The sequence below is a fragment of the Nanorana parkeri genome, unplaced genomic scaffold (genome assembly GCF_000935625.1).
Source record: "Nanorana parkeri isolate BGI_ZX_2015 unplaced genomic scaffold, ASM93562v1 scaffold1224, whole genome shotgun sequence".
In the NCBI taxonomy this organism is placed as follows: domain Eukaryota; kingdom Metazoa; phylum Chordata; class Amphibia; order Anura; family Dicroglossidae; genus Nanorana; species Nanorana parkeri.
Window position 1 is genome coordinate 372,454 of NW_017307492.1, and position 5,422 is coordinate 377,875.

Below are 5,422 nucleotides of genomic sequence, written 5' to 3' on the forward strand. Positions count from 1 at the left end.
TATTCTACTGAGTTTCTAAATGTCCATACTCTGCCCTATATTCATCGCTTTCCTTCTTGACTGTATTGTGTTCCTGGTCTAGCAGAGGTCCCTGTGTAACAATTACTTTGTACGTTTTCCACAAGCTGCTACTTTATATTAGAGCTGACTGAAAGCTCGACTATTTGACATGTAGCAGATACAGAACACATTCGAAGCAGTGAGCAGTCAGCGCTGTAAGACATAGAAACGCTACAATGTAACTGATATTAGAGCTAAACACAGCTATTGTTAGTGGTGGCATGTCTGCTATGGAACATTCAGATGAACAATTTCATCTCAGGGCTCTCTCTATTTCTATCTATCTATCTATCTATCTATCTATCTATCTATCTATCTATCTATCTATCTATCTATCTATCTATCTATCTATCTCGTTATTTCTCCCTTTATTGCTCTCTCCTATCTATTTGTATGTGTATATCTATTAATTAATCCGTATGTATCCACCTATTTATCTATTTCTATCTGTCTTAATGCATACATAGCACTATCTACACGCAATGTCTGTTAGTAAGATGTTTTTAGCGAAAAAGAAAGCAATCCATAGAATGGCTGCTGTGCACACATGATGGTCGTTGGCCCAGGAGGAAAAAGTGAATGGGTATGGCAGTGCTGTTGTAGTGGGTAACCTCAGCCTCTCTGGTCCTTCAGTGTAATGAGGTACACAGGAGTCCTTGGGATTTCTCCCTCTGAGGGACTCTAATAGCAGCGTGCTGAGGCTCCACGTCTCACATACAGGTACTTCAAATACCAAGGACTCAGTGGCCGAGGACAATTCTGGGAGAAAGGGACAGAATGGGATCGTGGAGGTCCTACATAGCACACATTCTCCATGCGGTAATTTCGGTGCACCTATAGGGGTACCCATGTAAGATAAGGATTCATTTCTATATCACAAATTACCACAACTATTTTTTTAGCTTTCCAGCATATTTTGTGTGCACATCGATACAGTAACAAGGCAGTATAGAAACACATTTTACTGATTTTTACACATTTTACTTTAAATTGAGCTATATTAATTACTTTTCTGACAATAACATGGACAGAACAGCTTCTGTCTTTTTCCCGTCGCTTTTGAACTTGCTTACAGACTGATTTTCTTTTTAACTGAATGGAATAATAAACTTGATCATTTGCATTCATGTTAATTCAGACAAATAAGGACAAACAGATAAAAAGGATTTTTCCACACAGAGAAAATGACATTGCATCATAATAACACTTTGTTCTATGAAAGTGGAAAGTTGCCTTTACAATAGAGAAGTCTGAATTGTGGTCCTCATACTGCTGGAGCCTGGATGTCTGGCTGCTGATTGGTCCTTCCCAAGCATCATAGGATATTGGTAAGTAGAAAAGAACAGAGTACAGATAGGCTCATTATTAAGAAATACCTTATTGAAAGCCAATTAGTGGAATTTAATTAGACATTGCAGTTTGATGTTACTTGTTAGGTAATAACAAGTTAACATTAATACTCTATAATATTATATTGCTGTTAGTATCTCATCTGTTTATTATTATAAACAATAATAAAATGAATATTGCAATATATCGTTTTATTTCACACATGTATTATTGATTTAGCTGAAGGAACTTTTTTTTTTTTTAAAGTAATGCCTTGTATATAATGTTTATTAGTGTTTGAATAATTGCACAACTGTTACAAATGCATTTCATTTCATTTAACTATTGTGTGTCTTACATGCAGCAGACATTTAAATTCCTTTTGTAAAAACATGGACAATGGAGGAAATAAATATTATAAACACTTTGAAAATATGTAATTAAAAGGAGGTATGATCTGGAATTTTACATTCTGTATTATTTATGAATGAATACATATCTATCTATCTATCTATCTATCTATCTATCTATCTATCTATCTATCTATCTATCTATCTATTTATTTTTTAACAAAAAAATTGTGGTTGACCATTTCTATTCAAAGACAACAGGTAGAGATATCAAACAGTGAGTTTTGATTACTGAGTCTGTTATTGCGAAAAAGGGAATAACAGGCCTGATTGATAAAGTTCAAATATTTAGCCTCTGTGCTTTCAATCCCTGGCAATGTTTCAATACTTTACCTTATTTACTAAAAACATACATGAGGTGCGTGCATGTGTGTCAGAAATGCATGGGATTATTCACACGTGTATGGGATTATTTAAACTTCAGTCAATTAAAACCCAGTGCACATAGCATTTTTTTTCTGAGTCCTCCCCCCCTCCTTTTTATGAAAAGCAAGTATACATATATTTCTAAAAATATATTTTTTTCATATTGTTTTATATTTATAAATGCTGATTTATTTTCTCTATTGTTACATTTTTTTCAATCATAGAAATATCTAATTACAATGAGTTAAAATAAATACTGGCATCTAATTTAATTTTTAGTCATCTATTATCATTCTCTTTATAACAATATATATTTATTATATACAATGTTGAATTTCTTTATAATGCTCTGATATATCTTTTACTGTAGGTATCTGAAAGCTGGTGACATATTTATTACAATGAAAATGACCTGATCATAGAACAATATGTATAATATATTGTGATTGCAGAGAATATATAATCTATAGCATATTTTTAATTTAACAAACTTTCAAAATAATAACAGCGTATATTAAATGGAACACCCAGGAGCACATTTATAAAGCAATGAATCTGACATTCATTACTGCTCAGTGTTTCACATGCATGATTTCATACTAAAACCTTATGCATGCCCACCATAATGTTCAGATAAGCTATCAAACAGCATTTTCCCAGATCACAGCTAATGCCTATACTTGTGCCAACCTTGTTATGTGATGCACATAGATATATGTGTGATCATGGCTTTGCACTTGGCTATTGTTGGCAGACATTTTTTGAGAAATCTTTTTAAAAATTCAACTTTTATGCATGGTGGCCATTGAATACAAACCTAAACAGTTTAGAAAACCTTCCTTCCCTCAGTGGGAAGCAGACATTTAAATCAAATACAATAGGTAACAATATTATTAGAGTTTTTGTGCTTTTGTACTGATTAATGCTGTTATTTATAGTTATTAAAACAAATGTATATAACATGAAAGGATTACGTGTGGATTTTTTTTTCACAATATTTATTTTACCTTCTTATTACTTTTGGTACATAATAACATAATTTGAAATATATTTCTTGTGCTGGAAAATTTTCAGAAGGTATCAATCTTTAAATGCTTATTTCTTAATGTATCATCTTAGAGATTGTCAGCTAAATATGGATAAGTTCAGCCATGCAAACACACATTTACAGTAATGTAAAAAAAGCATACTTTTGCTGCCCAGGTAGAGTAAACTCTGGCAGTGTGAGTTCAGCTTTAGTAAATCAGGCCCCATGTCTCTATCCCCCCATTGTCTTAGCGTTCAGTTCCCTGAGGCTGAAGAGAATTTTCTTCAATAACCCCACACAATCCACTCTCAGGTCTCAAAACAGTTGAGGGCTCTGTCAATCATGTGGTGCCAGGTCTAGTAAAACCCATGCCACCCAAATACAAGAGGACCCCTCCCCTCCATTGGAGGACACTGGGATCTGGAATTTCTAAATGATACAGGTCTCTTCAAATCTCGGAGTGCAGCATTCTGATCCAGAGCAGTGTAGTGGGTGATTTTCTAAGGGAGTTTTTTTTTACCCTAGCATGTGTGCACTTTCAATCACCCAATCCGGTTCTGTGTAAATTGTTATTTTTTTAATCCCGGACATGGTTGGGTATTTAATGTGAACATGGACTAGAATGAAAATTGTTGCACTGGAATAAGCCCCATTTTCCTTGAACTTTATTTGATCTTTGAGGTAAACATAGTTAAACTGTGATAGCATACATTATGCTCCTGTATGTTCAAATATTTCATGTCTGTGCCTACTTGGCATGTAATTCGATGACGTCTTGTTTTATAATGTTCCTTCTATTTTTGTATGTTGTTTATACCTTTAATAAAAAGAGATTGACTGGAACTGTGATAGCATAAAACAACTATTCTAAAAAGTCACCTCCCAGTCTGCAGTAACAACCTGTCACCCTATAATTAAAAGTAAACTAAATCACCCACAAACAAAATTGCTTTACTATGCAATACAATAAGCTAATATGTTTGTAGGATATATGTATTATTAAATAACCAACTTTAAAACCTAAAAAGTTCAAAACAAACATTAAATATATTATAGCTTATCAGTCATAAGATGCGGTGGCTGCAATAGTTTCCTTTTTTAAGGCTGTTTTTCGCTTTATTATTGCTTGGTTATTCTGCCAACAACACACTTCCTGTTTTAGGGTGACAATACTCACTCACTGTACTGCATCTATGTGTGTGTTGCTTTCCTGCTCTTCTGATTTGGACTTCAAACACCTACACTTTCTTCTTACCTCCTTGCATAGATGGCAGTTGATTTGTAGTTCACAGAAGATAGCCGAGAAAGCTTATAACATTGTTTGAGATTTCAGCATAATCCACAGGAATTTTCAAGGATGTAAGATTCCTGACAGGGTCAACAGGTATTTTTCTGTACTTGCAGAAAATGTACTTAGGGGTCTATTCACTAAGCTGCCGTAGGCAGCCGAGTGAATGACCGACCTAAAGCGAAGTGAGCCGAACGCTGTTCTGCTATTCACTTCAGACTGGCACCGCTATAATATATGATATGATGATAATGATATGAAATCAGCCGTACATCGCGTGGCTTTGCGTGGCTTCAGGGTCGGCCGAACCGAAGTGCAGAAGGAGTGCGACTCAGCCGATCCAACATTTGGATTGGCTAAGCCGAACCTTCGACAGGCTACTTGCTGCTGTTCGGTCTATTCTTATAGATGCCGAACAGCAGTGAGTGAATAGCCGAATGCCGCTGAGCACATTCGGCTTGGCTGTTCTGCTCGGTCTCTCTGTGGGACCGAGCAGAACAGAAAAACAGTTAAAAAAGTAGAAAAATAAAAATAGAAAACGATTGTGCGGAGCTAGCAATGACAGCTAGCTCCGCCCCAACAGTTTTCTATTGGCCAAATACTATTGACAAATACTTTGACTAGTTCCAGGTGGAAACCATTTAATGTATCACTACAGATATGAAAGTAATGAAAAACTGGCCCCACCAATGATACATCCAATATGTTAGTGAAATGGTAAAAAGTGGTTTAAAGGACTACTTACCAGTTCACTACAGAAGGAGTGCATGGGCAAAAAGCATGGGCTACGTTCCTTTGTGTGACCTCTTGTCACTTGACAGGAGCCAAAAGAGATTTTGCTTTTAATGCTGAAACAATTGTGATGTCAGTGGCCTAGTAAGAAAGAGGCATCTTTACTTATTTGGTACTATCCTAATTAGAGGTTATAATGCATCCTTATGA